Below are 25,011 nucleotides of genomic sequence, written 5' to 3'. Positions count from 1 at the left end.
CTGACCGTTTTCTTACTCAAAACACCAGGTGGCATTATTCGCCCTCCCAATGAAGCATCGACTCGATGCTCAAACAGAAGACGTACACGGAAAGTGCAAAAAGGAGTTGAGGCAAAAAAGTAAATGCACACGCACGGACACACACAAATGCACGCACACGGACATGCACACGAGGAAAAAATTGTGTTCTCTGGTCGGGAACACACAAAAAAAGAAAAACGCTTCACAGTTCTTTCAGCTCAGCGTCCAATCGCTGTTTAGCGAGATGATCCGGGCCCCTGAGAGCTCCCAGGAAGGCGCCGTCTTCCTCCTCGTCAGGATTCTGAGATTCAACAGGTGCTCGTGATAGCGTATCAGCACCTTCATGTTTTCTGCCTGACTTGTATACGATGATGATGTTAAATTTCTGAAGTCGCGGACTCCAACGTGCCAATCGTGCAGAAGGGTCTCGGAGGTTGGTCAACCAGCGCAAAGCGTGATCATCGGTAAAGACTTTAAATGGCTGCCCGTAGAGATACGGCCTAAAGATTGTAGTAACCCAAATAACCGCGAGGCACTCCTTCTCTGTGATGGAATAATTGGACTCGGCGCGTGACAGAGTGCGGCTCGCGTAGGCAATAACTCGTTCAGTCGCGTCTTGTCGTTGCACCAGGATAGCTCTGAGACCGATATTGCTGGCGTCAGTGCGTACTTCTGTGTCAGCATCCTCATCAAAATGACCGAGCACGGGAGGTGAAGACAATCGACATTGTAGGACCGCAAAGGCGGCCTGTTCTTCATCCGTTCAGAGGAATGTGGCGTCATCACGCGTAAGGCGAAATAGCGGCTCTGCAATTTTAGAAAATTTTCAATGAAGCGTCGATAATATTGATACATGCATAAGCGTGTTTCTTGTGGTCGATGCTCGTGGGCGCCCCGACGAAGACGATGAACGCTCTCTGGCTCTCGAGCTGCCCGCTGAACTGACGAGCCCTGCATTCTCCTTTGTAAATACTTTGTAAATAGTCTCCAATTCTTATTCTTTCGTTCGGGTGACATTTTGGTGGAGGGCGCGTTCCGCGTCCTCACCACGGAGCTCCGCAGCGGCCGCACCGTCCTGCTTTCTACCATGGCTCCCGGTGACGACACCTTGTCTCCATCTACTCCTGCGACCTCACCAAGATCGTACGTTACAGTTATCAACTCCCGTGATCCTCGCATATTCTCCGGCCAAGATAATGTCGACGTTGAGGACTGGCTCAACCTGTATGAGCGTGCTAGCCAAACAACCGCTGTGACCTTACCATTATGCTAGCGAATGTTCTATTCTACTTGGGCGGAACTCCTTGTGTCTGGTTCCGGACACACGAGGAGGAGATCTCTAGCTGAGATGCTTTCAAGGAGAAGCTCAGCGACCACTTTGGAAATCTGACCGGTCGGCAGATAGCTGCTAGAAAAGAGCTTGCTACCCGAGTTCAGTGTTCTTCTGAATCGTGCGTCTCGTACGTACCAGACGTGCTCGCTCTTTGCGGAAAAGTCGACGAGAAAATGGCCGAGGTTGACAAAGTCGGCTACGTACTCATAGGGACCGCGGACGACACGTTGAACTTGCTGGTTTTCAACGATGTATACACCATAGATGTCACTGTCAAGGAATGCCACCGCTTTGAGCTCGCCAAAAGCCGCCGAGTCACCCCATAGTTCTCCCGGCTCCCTATCACGGCTGCGAGGTCGCCTTGCGTCGACCTTACCTCATCACCACCCTTAAATGAGCACGTCACCCGTATTGTGTCCTGCGCCGTTCTATCCACGCCCGCTTGACCCCGCCATTGATTAACCAACCTAACGTTCGCTCACATTCAGGCACTTGTGCGGCAAGAATTTGCCAAGGTCGCTTTTCCTGCTGCCTGCTCTGTCTCCCGACCTGACGCCCGACCGGGGCTGACAGCTACGCTTCACAGCGATCGGTATTCCTGTCCCATATACTGAAACCTGACCGAGTGGAGAACTCCGGATGACAGGCCCATTTGCTTCCGTTTCCTCCGCTTTGGCCACGTCGCTCGTCACTGCCGCACCTCCTGGACGTCGCCGTACCTGAGCTCCTGTTCGCCGTCTCCTCGCCCATATGCCAACCCGCGTCGTTACTAACCTCGCCGTGTGCCTCCTACCTCAGGCGTATCCGTCAATGACAGTCATCCTGCTCGCTCGCCGTCACCTCAGCGCCGTCAGTCTCCGTCGCCCAACCACGCCACTATTCGGCGCCGACCAATTATGGACCTTCCCGGACGGCAAACTAGACCATGCAGCTCCTGGGGTAGTGCTGCATTATCTTGATCGTGTCGAAATCCTTCATTGACGCTCCCAACGAACAAGAACTTACTTGATGTTCATGTCGACGGTGTCACTTTGACGGCTTTAATATATACTGGAACCCAGGTGTTCATAATGAGTTGTAACCTCCGTCGACGGCTGAGGAAGGTTCTCACGCCTCCCTCTACTCGAGCCGTACGCGTGCCCGATGGTAGCACTGTTGACGTCACTGGAATGTGTACTTCCCTTATCAGTATCGCCGACCGCCACGTTCCTGTTCTTTTTACCGTGATGAAGAACTGTCCCCATGACCAAATCCTCAGACTCGACTTTCTTACGGGTCATTCAGCTTTGATCGACTGTTCTGCCGGTACCCTTTGCCTCTACTCTTTCTCTACTCGCGCTTATTCGTGCCAAACTGCCGAACAACTTTAGTACGACCGCTGGCCGCCTAAAGCCTTGAATTTCGTCAATTTGCTATAAGCTTTTCCTGTACCCGACGGAGATTACGTCGCCACACCTATTCCTGATGTCCTTTTAATGCGCAATATCACTGTACCCCACTCCGTCATCGCCGTTGCCGATAACCGGACATGCCTCTCCGTCGTCCATTTTGGGCTAACAAAGGAAGTTCTACCCCAAAGCATGTCGGCTGCAGCGCTGCGTGCTATAGGAGATGACCACGTCACGACGTTTTCAGTTGACGTCCACTCAGATTATTCATCATGTCCAGAGGACGCTATTTCCCCTGACACAACATTTCGTTCCATGATTGCTGTGGACCTATTGTCTGAACAAGCAGCAGCTCTGTGCGGCCTTTTGAGTTCCTACCACGACATCTTCGACCTCAACAATCGCTAATTGGGCCACACTTCAATTGTTAAGCATCACATAAATACTGGTGATGCCAGTCTTATACATCGCCGGCCATACCGAGTTTCTGCTTCATAGCGCAAGGCTATTTAAGATGAAGTGAACAAGATGCTTGCCAAATGTTTTGTTGAACCTTCGTCGAGCCCTTTGGCGTCGCCCGTTGTACTTGTTAACAAGAAAGATGGCACATGGCGTTTCTGCATGGATTATCGTCATCAGAATCGCATTACCAGGAAAGACGTCTACCACTTGCCTCGCATTGACGACACCCTCGATTGTCTGCACGGTGCCAAATACTTTTCATCAATAGCCCTTCGGTCTGACTATTGGCATATTTCTGTGGATAAAAAGAACCAAGAGGAGACCGCGCTCGTCACCCCTGATGGTCAATATTAATTCAAAATGATTCCCATCGGTCTATGCAACGCCCCAGCAGCGTTCGAACGTATGATGGACTCTTTAGTTCAATGATTATAATAGCCAACACGCATCTGCTACCTAGAGGACGTTTTCATATTTTCACCTACATTTGAGACGCACCTCGAGCGCTTATCAGCTGTTCTTCAAGTCATGCGCGAGGCTGGGCTGCAACTAACTTCATCGGAGCGTCGGTTGGGTCATCGGCAGATTACGGTGCTGGGCCACCTCGTCGACACTTCCGGTATTCAACCAGACCCGGAAAAAATTCGTTCTGCCACGTCTCTTCCAGTACCTCAGTCTATCAAAGACGTCCGAAGTATCAGCTGTTCTTCAAGTCATGCGCGAGGCTGGGCAGCAACTAACTTCATCGAAGCGTCAATTCGGTCATCGGCAGATTACAGTGCTGGGCCACTTCGTCGATACTTCCGGTATTCAACCAGACCCGGAGAAAATTGGTGCTGTCAGGTCTCTTCGTCTACCTCAATCTGTCAAAAACGTCCGAAGTTTTGTAGGACTGCTCCTGCTTCCTACGCTTCCTTAAAGACTTCGCAGTGATTTCCCGACCACTTACTGATGTTTTGAAGAAGGACGTGCCGTTTATGTGGGGCCGCGCTCAAACTGCCGCATTTGCCCAGCTCACCAACATTCTCACCACGCCACCTTACGGGCCCACTTTGACCCGTCCTCTCCTACAGAGGTTCAGTTCAGTTTATTGTCCTTAAAGACCCCCGGAGGGGGTATTACATAAGGGGTGGGTTTAACATAAGTTCCACATTTGGTACACTTCATAAGTTATATTCAAAGTGATCAATCACACGCTGTAGGAATGAAGACAGGCAAGTGATGCTAACAATGTCAGCAGGAAGGCCGTTCCAGTCTTTAGCTGCTCGAGGAATGAATGAGGCGGAAAAATAAGTGGTTCGGGCACGCGGGCGTGCGACTTGCTGCGGATGACTGGTGCACGTACGATGACAGGTACGTACCGACGCCAGTGGTCATGGTATCGGAGCCGTCTTAGGCCAGCGCCAACAGGGTCAAGGTCGTGTTATCGCCTGCGCTAGCCACCTCCTCATAGCAGCGGAGCGCAACTATTCCATTACAGATTGTGAATGCCTGGCTCTCGTCTGGGCGGGTTCCAAATTCCATCTGTACTTGTGTGTGGCACGCACTTCTCTGTAATCACGGGCCGCCATGCGCTCTGTAGGCTTCCCTCATTCAGCTGCTACACCGTTTCTGCTACGCTTTTCTACACCTTTATGCTACACTCAGCTGCTACATTGCTCTCCGTTTCTCAGTTGCTACACGTCGCCGATGAGCACCGCATGATGCCACCTTGTGCACCATCATTGATGGCTTGGAATCTTCGTCTTCTCATTCATCCCTTCAGATTTTTCTTCTCTGGGGTGGTGTGTTATACCGCCACAACGTACGCCCCGACGGTCCTGCCCTAGCACCTCATTCAGTCATTCCCAAGCACCTGTGGTCAACTGTTCTCCAAGAACTTCACGATTTGCCTACGGTAAGTCACCTTGGCGTCTCCCGCACCTACGACTGGATTCGCCGACGATTCTTTTGGCCAGGCCTTGCCTGCTCCGTACGGAAATACTTTGCGACATGTGAGAAATGCCTGCGCCGAAAAACACCATTGACGCTCCGGGCCGCGTGCCTTCAACCGCTCGACATTCATTCTGAGCCGATCTTTCGCGTTGGCTTGGACTTACTTGGCCCATTCCCTCTATCAAGGTCTGGCAACAAGTGGGTCGCTGTGGCGACAGGTTACCCATCGCGCTACACCATCACCAGAGCTCTTCCAACGAGCTGCGCCACAGATGTCGCCGATGTTTTCTTTTTTTTTTGCGCGACGTGATTCGGCCGCATGGCGCTCCACAACAACTGTTCACCGACCGTGGTCGGACGTTTCTTTCTAAAGTCATCGGTGACATCCTGCAGTCCTGCTCATCCAAGCAGAAGCTGACTACGTCTTACCATCCACAGACCAATGGTCTCACTGAGCGTCTGAATTGTACCCTAACAGACATGATTGCAAAGTACGTCTCGTCCGACCATACTGATCGGGACGTTGCCCTAGCCTATGTGAATTTCGCGTATAATTCTTCTCGTCCCGACACTGCCGGTTATTCTCCGTTCTTTCTATTGTTCTGCCGAGAACCCGCATTGCCACTGGACGCATCCCTTCCATCTGCCGCAGCAGAGGCCAGCCAGTATGCATTCGACGCGATCACCAGGGCAGCCCAAGCATGCGAAATTGCCCCCGCTCGTCTCCTGACCTCTGAAGAGAAGCAACGGCACTTGTACGATCGCCAACACAGAGACGCCCACTTTTCGCTTGGATCTCTGGTATTGCTGTGGTCCCCGACTCGTCACGTTGGCCTGTCAGAAAAACTCCTGTCTCGGTACACAGGACCAAATCGAGTGCTGCGTGCTGTGCCTCCAGTTACGTACAATATCGCCCATTCAGTACCAGCGCCTCATCTGCCCCGAATTCCACTGACGTTGTGCATTACACACGGAATAACGAACGTTACTAGACTAGGATCAGTTTTCAAACTCCGGTGACTGCGCGGACCCACCACCGATCCCCGCATCTCGTGGCGCTGCTGTCGCACTTTACTCGGTCAGCACGGCGCGGACGGGGCGGCGAAGCACTGTCCGTTGTTTATCTCTTTTGACGCGGTGTATACATGCTGTTTTGCTGCAGTCTCGGTGCATTTTTTGCGACACTCTTGTGCGTTTTGAATGCCGTGTGCGTTTTGAAGAGTTTATCGGCGGTATCATACAGTTTTATTTGGTGACGCGAATGCATATTTATGCTCCGTTCCTGCAGCGAGAACCTACTTTGAATGTGCAAGTCTGCTCGCAAGCGAGAGAAGCTCACGTAGGTTTCAAAAATTGCACTTCTGAATGTGGTTCTCTGATGAAGGAAATAGTGCTAGCTTCGTTTTTTTTTTTTTCATCCCGAAATGAAATGCTGAGAGTGGTGCATATACCGTGTGTCCCAGCTAACTTCAGCCAGTTTTAATATATGCGAATGCCAAGTAGCTGAACACAACCAAGGTAATGTTGTTTGCAGTCGCTTGGAGATATCCAAATAAATTTTTAAACCACCCAGTTAGGTAATTAAGTTAAACAATTTTTCTGCTAATTAATAACGTGTGGAATTCATTAAATTATTACTTATTCAATTCGCCTAGTTAGGTAATTCATTGCCACCACCAAAGGTCGAAACTTCAACTCTCACCAACGACCGTGGGTTCGAGTGCCTTAATTAACTATAGATCAATTAACTTCGCCTTTGTTACCAGGAAATAAGCGGGTTCGACTCCTACCAATGCTCGTGGGTTTGGGTGTCGTAATGAACACAATCGTAATTAAACCTGCGCCTTAATTAGCTCTACCTTGATTTACTTCGCCTTAATGAACACCAAAGGTCGTGTGTTGGACTCTCACTAAAGGTCGTGGGTTCGAGCGTCTTAACTATATCTTACAAACTGGGCCTTAATTACCATCGCGCTAATTGACACCAACGTTCGCGGGTTCGAAAGATTCCCCCAATGTTCGTGGGTTCGAGTGTCTTAACTCTATTTTAGTTAACTGTGCCTTAATTAACTTCGCCTAATTCACTCTGCCTTAATCCACGCTGCCTTAACTGGCGTCGTGAACTGCCTCGATTGGTTCGCTTGGGCTCCCGTGACTTTTTTGGACCATCGTATGGTCGCGCTAACATCGCCTCATGAGTCATAACATGCGTTCGCATTAATAATTAATTAGTACTAAGCAGCAACAGCTGATTGCAACTACTAATCCGCTACTTACAGCTACTTATCAGCAACAGCTGATTAATAGAGCGCAGTGGACGGCCGTAGCTGCTGCGGCCCTGGACTAAGGAATCCACCGCGCACTCCGGGGCAGCGCAGCACCATTTTCACAGCTACGTAAAGTTTTTTAATCAATCTCCTAAACGCGAGACTATACAAAGATTTAAAAACGCATCGGTGAAAACACTTGCTGAGTATATAAGATGTGAAGCCGGAGGAACTGAGCCCCTTCGCCAACGCAGAGCTGCGCCCGCGTAGAGCGACCTGCGGTGCTCCCGCCCCCTGGCGGCAAACCAAGACACGGGGGCACCCGCGATGTATGGCGCCTACAGAGAGTTTGACAACTGAACCTAGTCTAGTAACGTTGGGAATAACCATATTACTATCCTGTTATCACCGATATTTAAACGCACCGGGACGGCGCTTTTGTCGCCGGGGATAATGATACATGGATAAGGGTGTTTCTTGTGGCCGATGCACGAGCGCGCCCCGACGAAGACGACGAACGCGCTCCGGTTCTCGAGCTGTCGGCTGAACTGGCCAGCGCTGCAGAGTCCTCTGTAAATACTTTGTAAATAGTCTCCAAATCTTATTCATTCGTATGCGTAGCAATATGCACACAAGCCCAAAAATCGTCGGACACTCTTCTTGTCGGTTGAAGCTGGAAAAGCAGCTACGGCAGCAGTCTTCTCTGGATCGGGCCGAAAACCTTCCACGCTCACGACATGACCAAGGAACTTCAGTTCCTCGTAATCGAAATCGATTTCTCTGGCCTAAGTGTAAGATCAGCCGATCGAACGGCTTCGAGTACACACCGAAGGCACCGAAGGTGCTCGTGAAAAGTTTCCGAAAATAAAATGACATCATCGAGATAGAGGAGGCAGCTTATCTATTTGAGGTCAACGAGAACGGTATCCATCATTCGCTGGATTGTGGCTGGAGTGGAACAGAGGCCGAAAGGGAGTTCTAGAAATTCGTAAAGGCTATCCGGAGTCACAAAAGCAGTTTTTTCGCAGTTCTGCTCATCTACTCAAATTTGCCAGTAGCCACTTTTCATATTGAGAGAGGAGAAATACTTGCGCGCCTCAGCCTGTCCAGAGAATTGTCGACACGAGACAACGAGTACACGTTTCTTTGTGACATTGTTTAGCTTCCAGTAGTCAACACTAAACCGAAGCCATCTTTCTTTTTAACAAGAACGACTGGCGATGACCAGGGTATGCATGAAGGCTGTATTACGCCGTCTTGAAGCATTTACTTCACCAGCATTAGAATGGTATGTCGCTTGGTCGGTGAAACACGATAAGGCTGCTGCCGTATGAGGGGCACATCGTCATAGGTGTTGATACAGTGTTGCGTTTTCGATGTTTGACGTATCTTTGACCACCATGCAAAGCAAGAGTGGAACTCGAGCAACACCTCGCGCAGGGGCTCTTTGTTCTCTTCAGGAAGTGTTGGACTGGTGTCGACGTTGCGTATAGGTGCTTCAGCAGTGCCGATTGCCTCGGAAACAAAACACTCAATGACATCGGTGATTGCGTCGGCATAGCTGATGACAGTACCGGGGAAAATGTGTGGGTGTTCGTAGCTAAAGTTTGTGACAAGAACCTAACAGTGGCCATCATGGAGATCAATAAGCCCTCTTGCTACGCAGATACCTTGAGAAAGCAGGAGAGAGCCATTGCTTTCGGCGACCGCTTCATCTTGTAAGAGTCGGTCACATCCCAATTGAACCACGACACTTGCACGCGGAGGCAACTTGACAGCGTCGTCGATGACACGAAGAGATGCGCGAGAGTGGATGATGTTGGTCGTCGCTGCGGCCCACTTTGTCGAGAAAGTGACGAGGCGTTGTCAGATATCGATGATAGCTCCGTGCTCCCTGAGAAAGTACATGCCGATTATTAGTTCTATAGAACACTCAGGGAGAATGCTGAAGCTGGCAATAAACGTAGAGCCGCGATCTGTATTCGCGCCGTGCACATGCCGAGTGGTGTGACGATGTGCCCGACAGCTGTACGAACTGGCGTTTGATTCCAGGGCGTCGTCACTTTCTTCATGAGCGTGGCCAGTTTTTGGCTGATTATAGAATAATCCTCTCCAGTGTCCACTAAAGCAGTCAATTCATGACCGTCGAGCAGCACAGGAATGTCCAAGGAAATTCTTCTTACGTAATCAGCAGGCACTGTCGTCTTCGATGTATCGTCGGTCCGCGTACGCGTCAGCAGGGGTCCTTCAGCACGTCCAAACAGAGCGGTCTCCCCTCCGAAGGCTACTGTGGTTAGCTTTCCCGGCGCGGGCTGGGCGACCGACCCTACAGCATGCTGAAATACATACGGCGAGTGGGACAAAACCGCCGCGGTGAAGGCTAGGGTGACTGGTGTCGAGCTGACGGGTATCAGCGCTGCTGGGCAACGCATTCTTCAATTTTAGGAGGACGCTGGACGAACCTAGGTCGTGGCGAGTTTGCTGAGAATCCGCGTAATCCGAGCTCTCGATAAGAGTACTGTCGGTAGACATGCCCAGCTTCGCCACAGTGAAAGCAAAGGGGATGGCGATCAGGTACCCGCCGCACATCTCATTTCCTTGAAGCCTTTTTGGTGGTCCTGGTAATACGAGGCACGGTCTGTAGCGTGGCCGGGCACGTGGTGCGAATTTGGGAGGAAGATGAGGCAGGTTGCCTCAAAGCTTGCGAATATGACATACGGGGGCTGTCATTTCTTAGCGGTCAAGCTTCTCTTTTGAAGAGTGGTTATTTTAGCTCATGCTGGATTTCGTCACGGAGAACGCTGGACAAAGAGCTGCGCGTCGGCTTTGAGGGCACCGACAGTTTCTGGAGTCCTTCGTGGATTGCGGAATGAATGAGCTCTCGAAAGAAATCGACGTGGCCCCTGAGAGCTCCGAAGAAGTCCGTAGGTGAGGCAGCGTTCACTTGGCATTTGTATGATGGTGCCCGCTGCCGAAGAGTCTGTTCCATGGTGACTACCTCGGAAAGGAATTCTTACACAGTCTTGGGAGGACTGCACACGAGACCGCCGAACAGCTGCTCTTTCACGCCACGCATCAGGTACCGCGCCTTCATTTCTTCTAACATGCTGGGGTCGGCTCGTCGAAAGAGACGCATCTTGTCCTCGACATACATTGCGACACCTTCGTTCGGCATTTATATACGGGACTGGAGATCACGCTCAGCTCGCTCTGAGCGATCTGGGCTCGCATATGTTTCAAGAAGCCGGTGTTTGAATTCTGCCCATGAAGTTAGGGCATCCGCACGGTTCTCATACCAAACACGTGTGCCATCGTTAAGGCTGAAACATACATTTTTCAGTATGTCTGCGTCTTCCCACTTGTTGAACGCGGCAAGACGCTAATAGTGCACCAGCCAATCTTCAACATCCTCATGTATGGCGCCGTGGAAGATATTCGGTGTTCGCGAATTGTGCAGTGTACATTGAATCAGCGTTGTGCCTTCCATACCGGTTGGGGTGGTTGGAGCTGCCATTTTCTCTGAGAGGAATCCAAACTCAGGGGCTTGTTCACGGATCGTTTTGCTGGCGCGGTGTACAGGCGTGACCACCAGTACGGTGCTGAAGCTCCTGCGGCTCGGAGGGGTTTGGTGCATAGATTAGATTACCCAGCCCCTCCACCAGTTTGCCACGCGCTAAGGCAAGATGAAGCAACAGTACCAGCAGCCAGACACAAATGGATGGTTCTCCAGCTGGTGCGGGATATCCTAAAGTTCCTCGTCTTCTTCACCGTTTTTTTGATGGGCACGCAATGCTGACCATTTGCTGGCTCAAAACACTAGGTGGCAATATTATGGATAAACTACTTTAATAAGAAAGCATACAAAATACTTGGAACGTTTGGTGCCACTCAGCATAGTCTGCAGATGTTCGCGCCCACTAACTACACGATGGGGCTAAGGAAGTTGGATACGGCTCTGAACATCTGCTTCGCTTCCACATAAACTTGCCGGGAATAGCGGCCTTCAGTGTACATCTAACTGCGCTCGTAACAGCAGCGCTTTTCAAAGAGTTATTCGTATTTGTTCTAGGAGAACATCATGGTTCGCATTATTGTTATAGGGGCCTCCATCTTGAGGGGCTACTACGTCAAGATTCAGCATGTAAGTGGGTAATCTGGGCGAATGAGAATTGCGCATCATCACTTGCTTTCAAAGCAGAAATTCACACAGGTACAAAACAGCTACAGCCCTGCCTACGTTATAGTCACCTTTGTTATCGCATGAATTTCTGCAGTGATGGCTACTATGAAAGCTGCGTACACAAGAAACGTGAATGCACTACAGCCTGACAAGCGTGTCTTGCGCCGACAGACAAATTGATAGAAGCGATATTTAGGTAAAACTAGTCGCTGTAAAAGACCAACGCAATGTCCGCGGGGCAACAAGGTACGCTGCCGCCAAGGTGGCTTTCATGTTTGGGTACTAGCACGATGGCAAGTTACTTCCGTGACTTCAGGTTAAAATAACCTATAGTCCACTTCACTGCTAAAGCTTTTTATGAAACATTACGACATTAAACCTACTTCGACTTATACTACCACGCCGGTGTTGCACAGCTTAAAACGGACATGCTGATGCTACTCGATCTGCATTAAATGCTTGTCGCAAACGCTTGTGATGTGGCTGATACTTAAACCTCTGACATGGGCACGGGTTGGGCGAGCTGGATATGGCAGAAAGTCCCTTATATCGGCGCTTGTGCGAGATTACATGACGAAGCTCAAACGACTGCGCATCATCATGTGCGCTTCTTTACTTAAGAAATGCGCCGTTTCTAAACAACGAAAAAAGATGAAAAAAAAAAACACAAAGCGAAACTAAAATTCCTGTAGGCCTGGCAAAAAAGTGGGAACCGGGCTTTCCAAGTATTAAAATATCTCTAACTGGCCGAACTGACTTTTTAAACAAATTATCTATTTGCGAAATTATCGAAGTAGGCTTTCGCGCTCACCCAACTTTCCCAAGCCAAGTTCCCCAGGTTCTCGCAAGCAGCTTTGTAAAAGCTGAGTAATGTCTTTTGAAAAATTGTACAGTGAGAGGAAAAGAGTGCGGCATGAATTATATCTCAAGCCACAGCGCTGACATCTTCGTCATTATTCTAGCACGAAGTTTCGTACAAGAGTTAGGTAAAAAGTGAATAGAGGACCGGGCAACTGCAGATTTTGCGAATATTTTATTCATCTATAATATAATATTAATTTTGGCAATCTTGATTTGCGACTTCACTTTGCAATAATTTATTACATTTTCCAGTTTTTTTACGCGCCACATGAGGTGGTTTGTTTGGACAATAACGCAGGTTTGACTTCCCAGTGAATAACGAAAGGCGAAAAAAAGAATTTAAGAACTGAGTAATTAGAAAACATGGCTTCTGTCATGCTTTGGGCAATATTATAGGCTACGAAAATCTGCGATGGTATTTATAAAACGTATTTCTTCCACCAGACACAACGTTCGGGGAAAATTTGAGATTAAGTTATACAGACGGCCAAGAGTGCGCTCTTTTGCGAGTCCTCAACGTTGGCGATGGTACGTACACCATGAAGCTGAACAGCTTCTCTTCTGTATCCTAATGTGCAAAAGGCATTTTATAACATACGATTACGTTTGCATAGTTGTTCTGGCTCCGACTGATCAATTTGCAGACAAACATGATGAATATTTCGGTTATATGAATGCGCTTAGCGCTCAGCGCTAATCAGTAATACACATGATCTTGAATTGTAGCGCGAAGTGACATAGACAGAGACTAGAAGCTGACAAGACGAGTCTCTTTCTATGTCACTTAACGCTACAATTCAAGATTGTTTCTGCACCAACTAGCCCAACATTCTATCCTTTTGCAGTAATACGCAGTTGAGCCTAGAAAAAATTCCAGTGACCGATAGGCAGAAATATTGAAGTAAAAGCACATTTTGGCTGGCGAGCTCACAGGTGGTTACATGCTGCGCTGCAAAGCGGGAATGGCAACGGACTGCGATGATTTAGGAGAAAGTGGCCGAAAGAAAAAAAGAAATGGCCGAAAATAAAAAAGGAGGAAACGAAAGTGGTGCATCCAATTGCCATATGAGGCGCTGTTAAATTGAGAATGCAACTATAAGCAAGAACAAAAAAAAAACTATTGCAGATCCCACGCATTTTGGCAAGTTATGGTAAGTGAAGCGTTAAGCAAACTATCAAGCATTATTGATGGTTCTTATAATGTTTGTGAGCTGGACCGCCGCGTTCATTTTAAACAACCACTTAAAGGCGAACTGCAACAAAGTTTTTTATAGCATAAAAGAGCAGATTGACATAACTGAGACGCAAAGTAGCCTCTTTGGAAACCTTTACGCTTGAAATGCAAGTGGGTGCGCCACAATACGCTGTAAAACTTCGACGTTTTTTAGACTGACACTGCAAAAAAGGTCGCCATTACCACTAGGCGGGAGGGTTTTACGACTTAGACTGTACAGAACCAGTGCCAACGTCATCTGCTTCCCTTGCTCGTACATTTGACAAGTGTATCATCGAACGGTGCCCGCCCGTCTGTTAGTTAATGAGTTAATATTCACAAGAATTTACAGCGCTTGTAGGCGGCCGCTATGTTTTCGTTATGATGATGAAGATGGTTAGGGGACCGCGGTTATGGAGTGGGTGGTAGTGGGCCACTGCACCATTGAAGTTATCAGTCGCCTGCACTGGCTGGCTCCGAAATCGCTGCAGCCATCTTGTCATCTCTGAATGCCGGTAAGTGTATCTTCGTTAATGCGATGACAATTCTGATCACAAAATATCAAAGGCCTACGCGTCATACGCAGCACAGTCACGGCGTAAGCTGTAGGAGCGCCTCCATAGGAGCTCTATTTTGTGCAGCGTAAACTAGAGGGTTCGTATCTCTCGAGGAGGTGCCACAACTTGTACCGAAGATTAAACACAGGTATCGACACTACACGTCGGACATGTCACGTTCCTCGACCTGTGGGAAGATACGATGCTGCTGTTGACGATGATGATAATTTATTTGCACCATCTTTGAAACGAAGAGGTGACAATAGCCACCTAGCCTGCTTGAGTTGACCAGGTCCCGCTACATGCAACATGCGTAGCAACTGCTATAGATATGTCGGTACACTTGGTAAAATACCGCGCAACTGCGATGCAAAATTGGCACTTGTCGATGCTACGCGGGCAGCCGGTCATGTTGTGAAAAGTGGCGCGATATGATGCTAACGATGATCATGGTGATTTATTGACATTCCTATTTAAGCGAGGCGGTGACAAACAGTCACCTAGCCTGCCTGATTTATTCAGGCATTCTATACATGTTTTTCGTTCCAGCATTTGTGTTTACATCTTCCATTTTACATCTTTGTTCCTGAAACCTTCTCTATCTACATTGTACCGCTACCTATGAACTGCTACGTGGCATGCCACCTGGCGTATTATTATGCTCCCGCAGTGCAAATTACGCGCATATCGACGCTACGCGCGAGTATCTCTCAACGAGCGACAAGTGCAACGACATAATGCTAATCATGTTGAGGTTGATTTCTAGTCATCACGTCAGCTTCATTTCATAAGGTATGCGTGTTTCTTTCTTGTTCTACCAATTTTGTGTGCATCTCCTGAATATCCGTTCTCTTCTTCAAACCTTGTCCATATGCATTGTAACACTACCTCTAAAACTGCTGCATGGCTTACCACGTTGTGCAATAATATTGTAAGGCCGCACCGAAGGAGCGTGGAAGAGAAAGAAGAAGCAGCGCGACGTTTTCGGAGTGATCGGCTGACTCGGACCGTCACATGTGTTGTCTACCATTCTCACTGTAAATAAACCCATTCTTCATGGTTAATAGGCGGTGGAGGTGCACCGTACTGGTCGCCCTGGACAACCCAATACTACAAAATCTTCGACGAAGCAGACGCCTGGCTGGACCACCACCAGAGCCAACAAGCATGGCCAATGTCCAAGCAGGCCGGTCAACGAACACCATCAAAGACGGCATCATTTAAGCGAGCCAGGGACCAAGCCATCCTAGCTCCTGGAGGCCGGAACCACGCATATTCTCAGGTAAAAAAAATGAAGACGCGCATAACTGGCTGAGACACTACGAACGAGTAAGCTGGCATAACGGGTGGAGTACGTAAGCGCAGCTTGTGTACGTTGTATATTTTCTTGCCTGTACCACTCTATTTTGAGAATCATAAACGCGTGCTGACCACTTGCGAAACGTTTGGCCAGAAATTGATAGCCTACTTTGGCGACTGCAGTTTCAAAAGGGAGAAAGCGGAACACACGATTTTGCCCAGAGCGCAATTGCATGGCGAAACGTGTACAACGTATATTGAAGAAATATTGATAATATGCGGAATTGTAAAAGCAAATATGTCGGATGAAGACAAAGTAGGACATCTATTAAAAGGCATCACTGAAGACGTGTGCAATTTTTTTAATTTTTCAACAACGAAAGAAAACCTAACATTCCTTCCGAATTCTACAAGCAATGCCGCGCATTCGAAGCTCTGAAGACCCGAAGGATCTTACTGAAGTTCGGGCGCTTGGACAACGTCACCACAGTTGCAAGTATGGACGTCGCTGCCTGCAATGACAACGCCTCGATCGTGCGTCGAGTGGTTCAAGAAGAGCTAGCACGACTTCAGGGAATAGATGCTAGTCATCAGTGCGTGTTTGGCGAGTGCATTCCAGAACCACCACCCTGGTCGCGAGAACATCGCATCGAACGCCGACCACCTTCTGAAGAACCACACTTATAAAACACGAGCTTTTGGTCTCTCCCGGCGAATCTCAGTCGCCGCCAGTCCTCACCAGTCCGTTGTGACATTACAGAGTACTACACAACACCACGACATGTTCCTGCGGAATACCCGATGCCACGACATGCTCCCGCGGAATCATACCTGGCGCCACGCGTACCTGCTCCATTTAGTTTTAGCCGCGACCTACCTGTCTGCTACGCCTGCGGTTCGCGAGGACATATTGCGTGCTTTTGTCGCCGCCGCCCGTCGGAAGCGCCACGTTTTTCGGCGTACACAGCTCGTATGCACGAAGACGCGCCCGCGCCATTTCGAGTCCATCCTCTGCGGTTACCGTGGTCGTACCGATCGCGCGATGAGTCGCCTGTCTACGAGCGCAGCCTTACACCGCCGCCGACCCGACTACGCCATTCGCCGTCCCTGCGCTTTCGTCGCTCGCTTTCCCCGCCGCAGCTGAGAAGCTAGCTGGTGCAGCCGATGGAAGTGCGGTCGCGGCACGGTCAGACTCGCCAATTCGTCCGTCTTGTTATACTGAAGAATAAGGTGTGTGTGTACATACGGTGTAAATACTACAGCCCTTGTCGATACGGGTGCCGCTATTTCTGTTACGACCCTTCGGTTAAAGATCTCTTAGGACAGAAAGTTACGTTCGCGTGGGATCGCAAAGAAATTTTCGTGGAGTTGGCGGTGAAATGTTTCACCCTGTTTGGTGTTTGTTCGCTTTTGGTTTCGATCGGTGGACAGAGACTTTAGAGCCGAGTTTACTGTATTGGTCCACACAACTCATGATGTTATTTTAAGCATAGATTTCCTACGCGAATGCAGCGCTACACTTGACTGTGGGACTGGAAAGATTTCACTAAGGAGCACGTTGCCAGTCGCCATACTTGATGATTTGCAGACCGATCAAGCCGACGTGTTTTCGTCGTCTCAAGATGTGTTACTGCCTGGTCGGACAGCCTTGTTTGTTCCCGTGAGTTCTTCACGTGTCTGGATGGTATCATGCAGAGCTCTCGTCGAGCCAGATCATAACAACGCGATTAAGAAGAATATGTTGGTCCCTCGTTCTATTGTTCAAGCCATTAACGGACGGGCTTTCTTGTGGACAGTGAACGCTTGTACGGAGTCTATTACCTTGCCAGTCGGACTTGCATTGGCAAAATTTGAGGAGCAAGCCACAATTGATATAGGAACAATTCAGTGTCTTCAGACATAAGTCGACCATTGTCCAACTATTTGGATCACTTGCAACGTATGATAAATAAGTTGTCGTCGTCTTTCGAGCAGTATGTACTCCAAGTGCTGGCCTGCTACACGTCAGTATTTGATTTTTCTCAACCCGAGCGTTCTCGGATGTTACTGGAATCCAGCATGCACCACCGCATCGACACAGGGCAAGCGACTCCAATACGTCAGAAACCCATGTAAAGAAAAGCATCGCTGAACAGGTCGACGACATGCTGGAGAAAGGTGTTATTCAAAAGTTATGCAGACCTTGGGCAGCTCCTGTTATACTAGTGAAAAAGAAAGACAACTCGTGGAGATTCTGTGGCGACTACCGCCACCTGAATGCCGTCACAAAGAAAGACGTGTATCCCTTACCACGCATTGACGATGCTGTTGACTGCCTTCACCCCGCATCGTACTTTTCGTCGGTTTACCACCGGTTCGGGTACTAGCAGATACCGATGCAGCCGTCTGACAGAGAAAATACCGCTTTTATTGCGCCTGACGGGGTCTGTGAGTTAAACGTCATGCCGTTTGGCCTATGTAATGCCACAGAATCCTTCGAGGGATTTATGGACTCCATCCTCCCTGGTTGAGCTCAAATGGGAGATTTGTATGTGTTATGTAGATGACGTGATTATTTTCGGCCGAACTTTTCACGAGTACAACCAGTGGCTTGGCGCTGCTTTTGACTGTATCCGACAGGCTAGCCTAATTTTCAACTCTAAGAAGGAAGTGTCGTTTCGGTGAGCGTCATGCCCTTTTACTGGGATATCTCGTCGGCAAGACAGATATACGGCCAGGCTCCAAAAGATTTCTGTTCGCAATTTTAAGCAGCCAAAGACAGTGAAAGAGCTCAGAAGTTTCCTGACATTTCTTATTAGTTGTTATTTTCGCAGATTTATTAAAGACTTCGCCTAGCTTGCTTGTTCACTAACTGATCTGCTCCGCAAGGACACTCCCTACATATTGTCTGCTCAGTGTGGGACTGCTTTGCAGCAGCTGAAGTTTTCCCTCACCTCTGTGCCACTTCTCCGGCATTTCCATCCGCAGGCGTTCACCGAAGCGCATACTGATGAGCATTGTGGGCATTGGTGCTGTGCTCGTATAATTTAACGACGGATGACAACACTGTCGCTACATACGCAAGTCGTGCTTTGAAGAAAGCAGAGAGCAATTATACAGTCAAATTGGAATGCCTTGCTGTTGTTTTCGCCATCCACAAGTTCAGATCTAACCTGTATGTTCGCCATTTCAATATGGTCCCCGACCGTCATTCTCTCTGCAGGCTCGTTGGACGGCATGACCCAGCCGGGCGCTGGGCTCTGTGGGCCTTGCGTTTTTGAGAATACGACTTTTCTGTTGCTTATAAGAGCGTTCGGTGCCACACAGATGCCAACTGCTTATCTCGTCTTCCATCAAAGAGCGAGCGTACTGATGATGATGATTTCAACGACTACTAAACTACAATCTCATCGGACTTTTCTGACTTTGCCGTCTTCAAGAACGAACAACACCGCGACCGTTCACTAAAGCCGGTTATTGATGTGACCCGCTGAGCTGAACGGGCTACGCCATTTGTGATTCGCGATGGTCTGATTTACCGCAACAATGATTCAAACAATTGCTGCTGGTCGTCCCAACATGCCTGCGCCTTGCTGTACTTCGGGCCATGCACGACGACCTTACATCCGGTCGCCTTGGATTCGCTCGAGAGATCCACCGCCTCCGGCAACGTTTCTACTGGCCTTAGTTGTGGAAGACAACCAAGCAGTATGTCGCCAGCTGTGATGTCTGCCAACACCACAAACAACCGATTACACCTCCTGCAGGAACTCTGCAACTGCTTAGAACGCCGACTTCACCTTTTGAGAAAGTGAGCATAGACATTCTCGGTCCCTTCCCCAAGTCTTCCACTGGCTGCAGCTGGATTATCGTGTGCGTGGAATATTTACCACGTTATACTCACACAATAGCACTTGTCTCACCTACAGCATCCGATGTTTCGCGGTTTCTTCTGCATTCGATTATCCCCAGCCCCGGAGCTCCTCATGCGGTGATAAGTGATCGCGGCCAGCAGTTTACCGCTGACGTCGTAAAAGAGTTGCTACGCCTTGGTGGAACTTGCTATCGTCATTCGACGCCTTACCATCCGCAAACGAACGGTCTAACTGAGCGCACTAATTGTACCCTGGTCAAAATGCTTTCAATGTCTGTATCAGTGGATCATAAGAACTGGGATGCCATATCACCGTTCATCACGTATGCCTTCAACACAGCCAAGCATGAAGACACAGGATACGCACCTTTCTTTCTCCTCTACGCTCGCTAGCCTCAAAGTTTTCTCGACACCATACTTCCTTTTTCACCTAACGACGATGCTCCTATCACGCATATATTATGTCGAGCCGAAGAATCACGTCGACTTGCCCGGCTCAGAACCGTATCGTCGCGTATTCATGCTAAGGCTCGCTACCATGCACAACATCTGTCGGTCAAATTCGCCACAGGTGACTTCGTGTGGCTGTGGACACCGGTTCGGAAAAGAGTACTTTGCCAAAAGCTTCTCTCCAACTATTCAGGCCCGTGCGTCATTCTCAAATGCTTGAGTGAAGTGGCTGATGTCATCGCTGAAGTGACGGCTGATAACCGCCGTTCGCGCCAGGCGCAAGTCGTGCAGGCCGCACGATTGAAACCGTACCATCAACGTGCACTGTGACTTGCTCGGTAAGCTTCGTCTGCCCCAGAGGACACTGTGACGCCGCACCGGAAGAGCGTCGAAGAGAAAGAAGAAGCGGCGCGAGGTTTTCGGTGTTATCGCGTATTTAAGACTGTCCCATATCTTCTCTATTATTTTAACTATAAATAAAGCCATTCTTCATCCGTAACATCATACAATTACAATGCGAAGTGTGCTCGTGTCATCCCTACGCGGCGCACATCTCACATTGGGTGACAAGTAGCACGATACGATGCTAATGACGATGATGATCATATGTTTTCATGCCCTTTGACACTTTGCGGTGACAAGTAGTTACCTAGCCAGCTTAATTTTATCATGTATATCGCACATGTTTCTGCATTCTAAAATTTTTCACACATCTCCTTAATTTTTTTTCTTCTACAAGGCTTCTCATCTACCATGTGCACCTACCAGGTGCCATACAAACGCGACGCAAAGCGTGCGCGTATCGTGCTCTGCGGCGCGTATCTCACGTCGCGCGTTACCTAGCGCGCTATGACTCGTGTATACGGCATTTTTTCCACTACAACCTAGCAAGCGCTGGCGTGAGTCAGTGCTAGAGTAGCTACACACCGCGCAGTGGGCCCGCGTTTGATCCCGGAACTGTGAATTTTTTTCTCATTCCCGGCGACAGCTGACATCATCGCCAACCGAAACGGCTATTATAACGAGCCCACAACAGCTTATGCTGTAAAATATACCACGGAAATAAATTAGAGAATCCGTGGCATCTACTTCTTCAATTAACGGAGCTGTAGCGTCGTCTGCTTCAGTGCAGTTGCAACTTCTTGCAATTAGCCAAGCTTTTCTTTCTGCAATATCTGCCTATGTAAGGTATAGAAACGTTTTTCTACGGCTTGAGGCACTGAATGAAGATACTAGACGACACATGGCACGCTATACTTTGTTTCTCTTTTTGAAAGACGAGTGACATATTTGTGCAGAGCGCTACCACCATGCGTTCGGCAGCACTTCTATATTGCTATGTTATATCGATTGCGATGTGATTAACATGCCGCGATCGATACGAGTGCAATGACGTTATTTTCGATCTTTTTACATTGCACGCCTTTGCAGGGAATGCTCTAGCGCGTACGTGTTTACGTAAGACTGACACGAAGCAATATGAGTATCATTTCACGCTGATAACGGACACATTCAGCAGCATAACCAAGTAGTGGGTCACTGCAGTGAGCACAAAATAGAACCGTTACATATTATATGGTGTTTGCTGCCGCTTACACGCGATTTATTAGTTTCTCCTTCCTGGTCAATAGAGAACACGTAATAATTTTTGCATTCATGTGTGACACCGCTGAAGAGGGCACTAGCTCTGTTAGGAAGGGCAGACGATGCTATTGGTGTGGCTGAGCATGGGCTTCGCATAATTCTAGCAGCTCAAGCACCTGCATATTGTGCGAAAAAACAAAGATCGAGGAGGCATGTGCGCCGTTGTTTCTGCGCAGGCTATTCATATGCTGCTTTCTCTTTTCATGAGTACGAGTACTCGAATGCGGCTTATAAATGTGCATGAAAAAATAGACGACACGAAAACCGTCAGGTTCCATGCAGTGTCGTTTGTTTTCCGTAAGAAATAATCGCCGCGCAAGTTACGAAGTCGACATCCGCATTTGAACGCTTTTTGTCTACGTTTCTTTCGTGCCCAAAACGTAGCGTGAGGTGCAGGTTTACTTCCGTGGGAAGTTGAACCGAGTAGACCTAAAATGCAGGCGCCAAAGCGACCTAAATGGCCCCGTTGTGCTTTACCGCGGGCCCACAGCGCGGGAGGTCAAGACGCACAACATCGTGTAGTTCAAGACAACAAAACGAATACTCGAGACGAACACCCGAGCAAGCTGGCTTGGGCACGAAGTCCATCCTGGTTAAAGATACACTAAAAGCAAATACTAACTCGAAGTGGTCTTGTTCAAATACCATTCTAGAAACATCGCAAACGTTTGTTTCGTGCGAAGAAAACACTTACTTTGCGAGCAAATTGCATCTGAAAGGTCCGAATACCTCCATCGCCATTCCAAGCCGCCGGCACCCAACTGGGAAGTGGTGATGTTGCGAACACCGTCACCGCGCTTTGCGACTGTTAGTGAGTAAAACAGCAACCAACAGACGGCGGTTGGGTGTTTTGCACAATATACATACGTCCAGCCATGGAGAAATCAAGCAAACATACATGATTTGTTGCCTGCACGAAACAAATGCGTGAAACACGCCAAAATAGACCACGTAAAGCGTGAGCATCACACACTCGCGACACACACTGGCTACGAGGTTCACAATGGTGCGTACGGACGTAAGATAGAGACATGGCCACGCTGAAATGCTAGCGGTGTTCCGGCTTCTACTATCGCTGCGTTCTTTCTCCTCCTCCATAATGGTTGCGGAGAAGCTGAAAACGATTCTCGGATCCGCAGTAAAAATAGACCGTTCGCCCCTGCACAACACGACAGTACAACGTAACAGAGGCGTTTTTTGTTTGTATGGCCAATAAATTTTAATACACTGTGTATGAAAGGCTACAATAGAGTGAAGTATATGCCTGAAGAGTAACAACGACACAAACAATTTTATCCGGCCTATTTAGAATACAGACAAATGTTTATTTTGTGTTTTGAAAGAAGAGCCCCAAATAAAGCGCAAAAAGCGCATTCGGCCAGTGACTGGTGTGAAGTGCATACGTAGGACTCCGACGTGACCGGAAACATATGGCTTGCGAAATCTTTAGGCATATCATGTTGTGAAGAGGTAGCGGTCCATCAACGCAGGTCCACAGACCCGCCATTTCGAGTAGCATAGACGGCCGTCCCTCCACAACTCGTACTTCGATTCCGTCAGCCGTTGTTATGGGTTGAACCGAGCTTCCGGAAAGCGCGAACCCAGAGGTCCCCCGGTGGTGAGTTAGCGCTGGAGCAGTGCTTTGCCGGGAAATTCCCACCGGCTGGAGTGCAGCCTACGACGTCACTCGTTCGGCCCACGCCTCCATGAAGCCAAGTGATGGAAAGCTTGTAGGCCACGTCGATGACTACTGTGAATGGAATGTGTGTGCGTCCAGGTGCTGCACTTCGTGAGCGCCGAGCACGGAACAGTGTTGGTCGGAAGGGTCCCAGGCATACGACAGCGGACCGAAAGCAACTACCAAAATTGCACTCCATTTACACCAGGACTGGTGCCTGAGGCCTTCGTATGCGTGTCATGCCTTGGTGGCACCGTGCAATCTGTTAACTGGACTGATTAGTTTCTTGTGGCCTGCTCAAGCATGGTGAGCGCTGAGCGCCTTGACTGTTTCCACTTAGACGACGGCTTCACCCTAGAAGCTGCGGGACACCGTAGCTCCCAAACAGTCGACGATGGTAAGGCTGCAGGCAAAAATCCGGATATTACCGAGACGACGTAGTCTTGTTCCTGTGCGAGGAGCGAGACGGCTCACATGACGTCCGTGAGGCCGTCGGGCGATTCTCAAAAGCGGCCACGGGCGGCGTCCGTGAAGAATCCGGTGGCCTGGGTACTCATGGTCACGAGACCCATGGCCAAGGGGCAAGGTGTACGCCATCCCGTGGTGGCTCCGACGTGTATGCTGTTCGAAGGCAGAGATCCTCGGCTAGGGAAGCCTGGACAGTGTTTATGGCTACAGAGGCCCCCATGACGACGAGGTCCCACGAGAATTCTTCTTAAGGTAGCGTCGCCTTAGGCTGTGTTTCTGAAGATGGCGCTATTGCGAATGAGAGAAGCAGACAAACGGTCCTTCTGCCAAACGACTGGTTTCTTCCTAACCTTTCTTTGCGCCTGCATTTCCTTCACCCGAGCCCGAAAGTTCCTGTTTGTCTTCATTAGACTCATTACATTAAATTCATTACCCAGCTTAGATTTGTTAAAAACTGTTTTATGCAAGAAATGTTATAAGCGTGTCGGTGAATTAGGTCTGTTGAAAGAAATGCTTATGCAAGCTCTCTAGAGAGTTGTAGTTTGTGTTACGTACTGCGTAGAAATAAGCGCCCTGCCCCTTCGAGAAATGAAAAGGCCACCAAAAGCAAAAAGCAATGTCCACTTGGAGGTAAGCATTTGTGTTTACAGGGAGTTTAAAACAATTTTTTTCAGCAATTTCTTCAGTTTACCCTAACTACGTCTATAAAAGGATGAGTGATATATTGTCAGCCATTAGAGCGCGGAGTTTTATACAAGAAACTGAGAATTTCAGCGTAAATGATCAAACAAGCAGCTTTGGTACAAATTGGAATGTCAGTCTCGGTATTTAGATAAGTGTACTGTATATTTTAATGTAGGCTATATTATTCTCCTAATATTTCTCTAACTTTCTTTTATCAGGAAAGGGCTGCATGGTTCTTCTACGCAATCCGGAAAGAGGATTGAGAGGAACTTGTGAAAGCATGTATAAAAATGTTTGCGGAGAGGCAGTAGCACTTCAGAAGACGTATGACGCCTCTTGCACACAGAAAGACGAAGGAAAATAGGAAGTCAACGTTGAAGAACAAGACCAAGACAATCAGGAAAACCCAGGTGAACAGGAAGAGGTCGCTGAAGTTAAATAAAGAAAACAACCGTTGCCTTCGAAACAGTATAGAACCCGTGTCATGTTATTTTAAAGTACATTGCATTAAGGGACGCGGTGCTTCCTTCATAACAATTTTTGGGGATAATGCCTGTCCCACATTCGCCTCACACACGTTACGACCTTTTCCTTACAGTTAGGACGGAAAGTGCACCTGGCTATCGAACAACGACGAGGATGTAGATAGTGCTTGAAGGGCTGTCACCGGCGTCACCTAGAGATCGTCCGTTCACCTCAGCGCCGGGTCCTAATTTCA

The 25,011-nt window shown here is 48.7% G+C and overlaps 1 long non-coding RNA gene across 1 annotated transcript in view; it reads left to right on the top strand.

Moving 5' to 3' along the window:
- LOC142578048 (uncharacterized) overlaps positions 1–24,745 on the top strand; it is a 56,375-nt gene extending 31,630 nt beyond the window's left edge. Inside the window, exons 4-5 of the long non-coding RNA XR_012827144.1 lie at positions 12,892–12,975; positions 24,512–24,745. This is a non-coding gene — a long non-coding RNA (uncharacterized LOC142578048). The remainder of the gene's footprint in view (positions 1–12,891; positions 12,976–24,511) is intronic.
- Positions 24,746–25,011: the final 266 nt, after the last annotated feature.

Source organism: Dermacentor variabilis, chromosome 4 (assembly GCF_050947875.1).
Source record: "Dermacentor variabilis isolate Ectoservices chromosome 4, ASM5094787v1, whole genome shotgun sequence".
Lineage (NCBI taxonomy): Eukaryota > Metazoa > Arthropoda > Arachnida > Ixodida > Ixodidae > Dermacentor > Dermacentor variabilis.
Note: the sequence above shows the minus strand (reverse complement) of the source record. Positions and strands in the feature narration are given on the sequence as shown.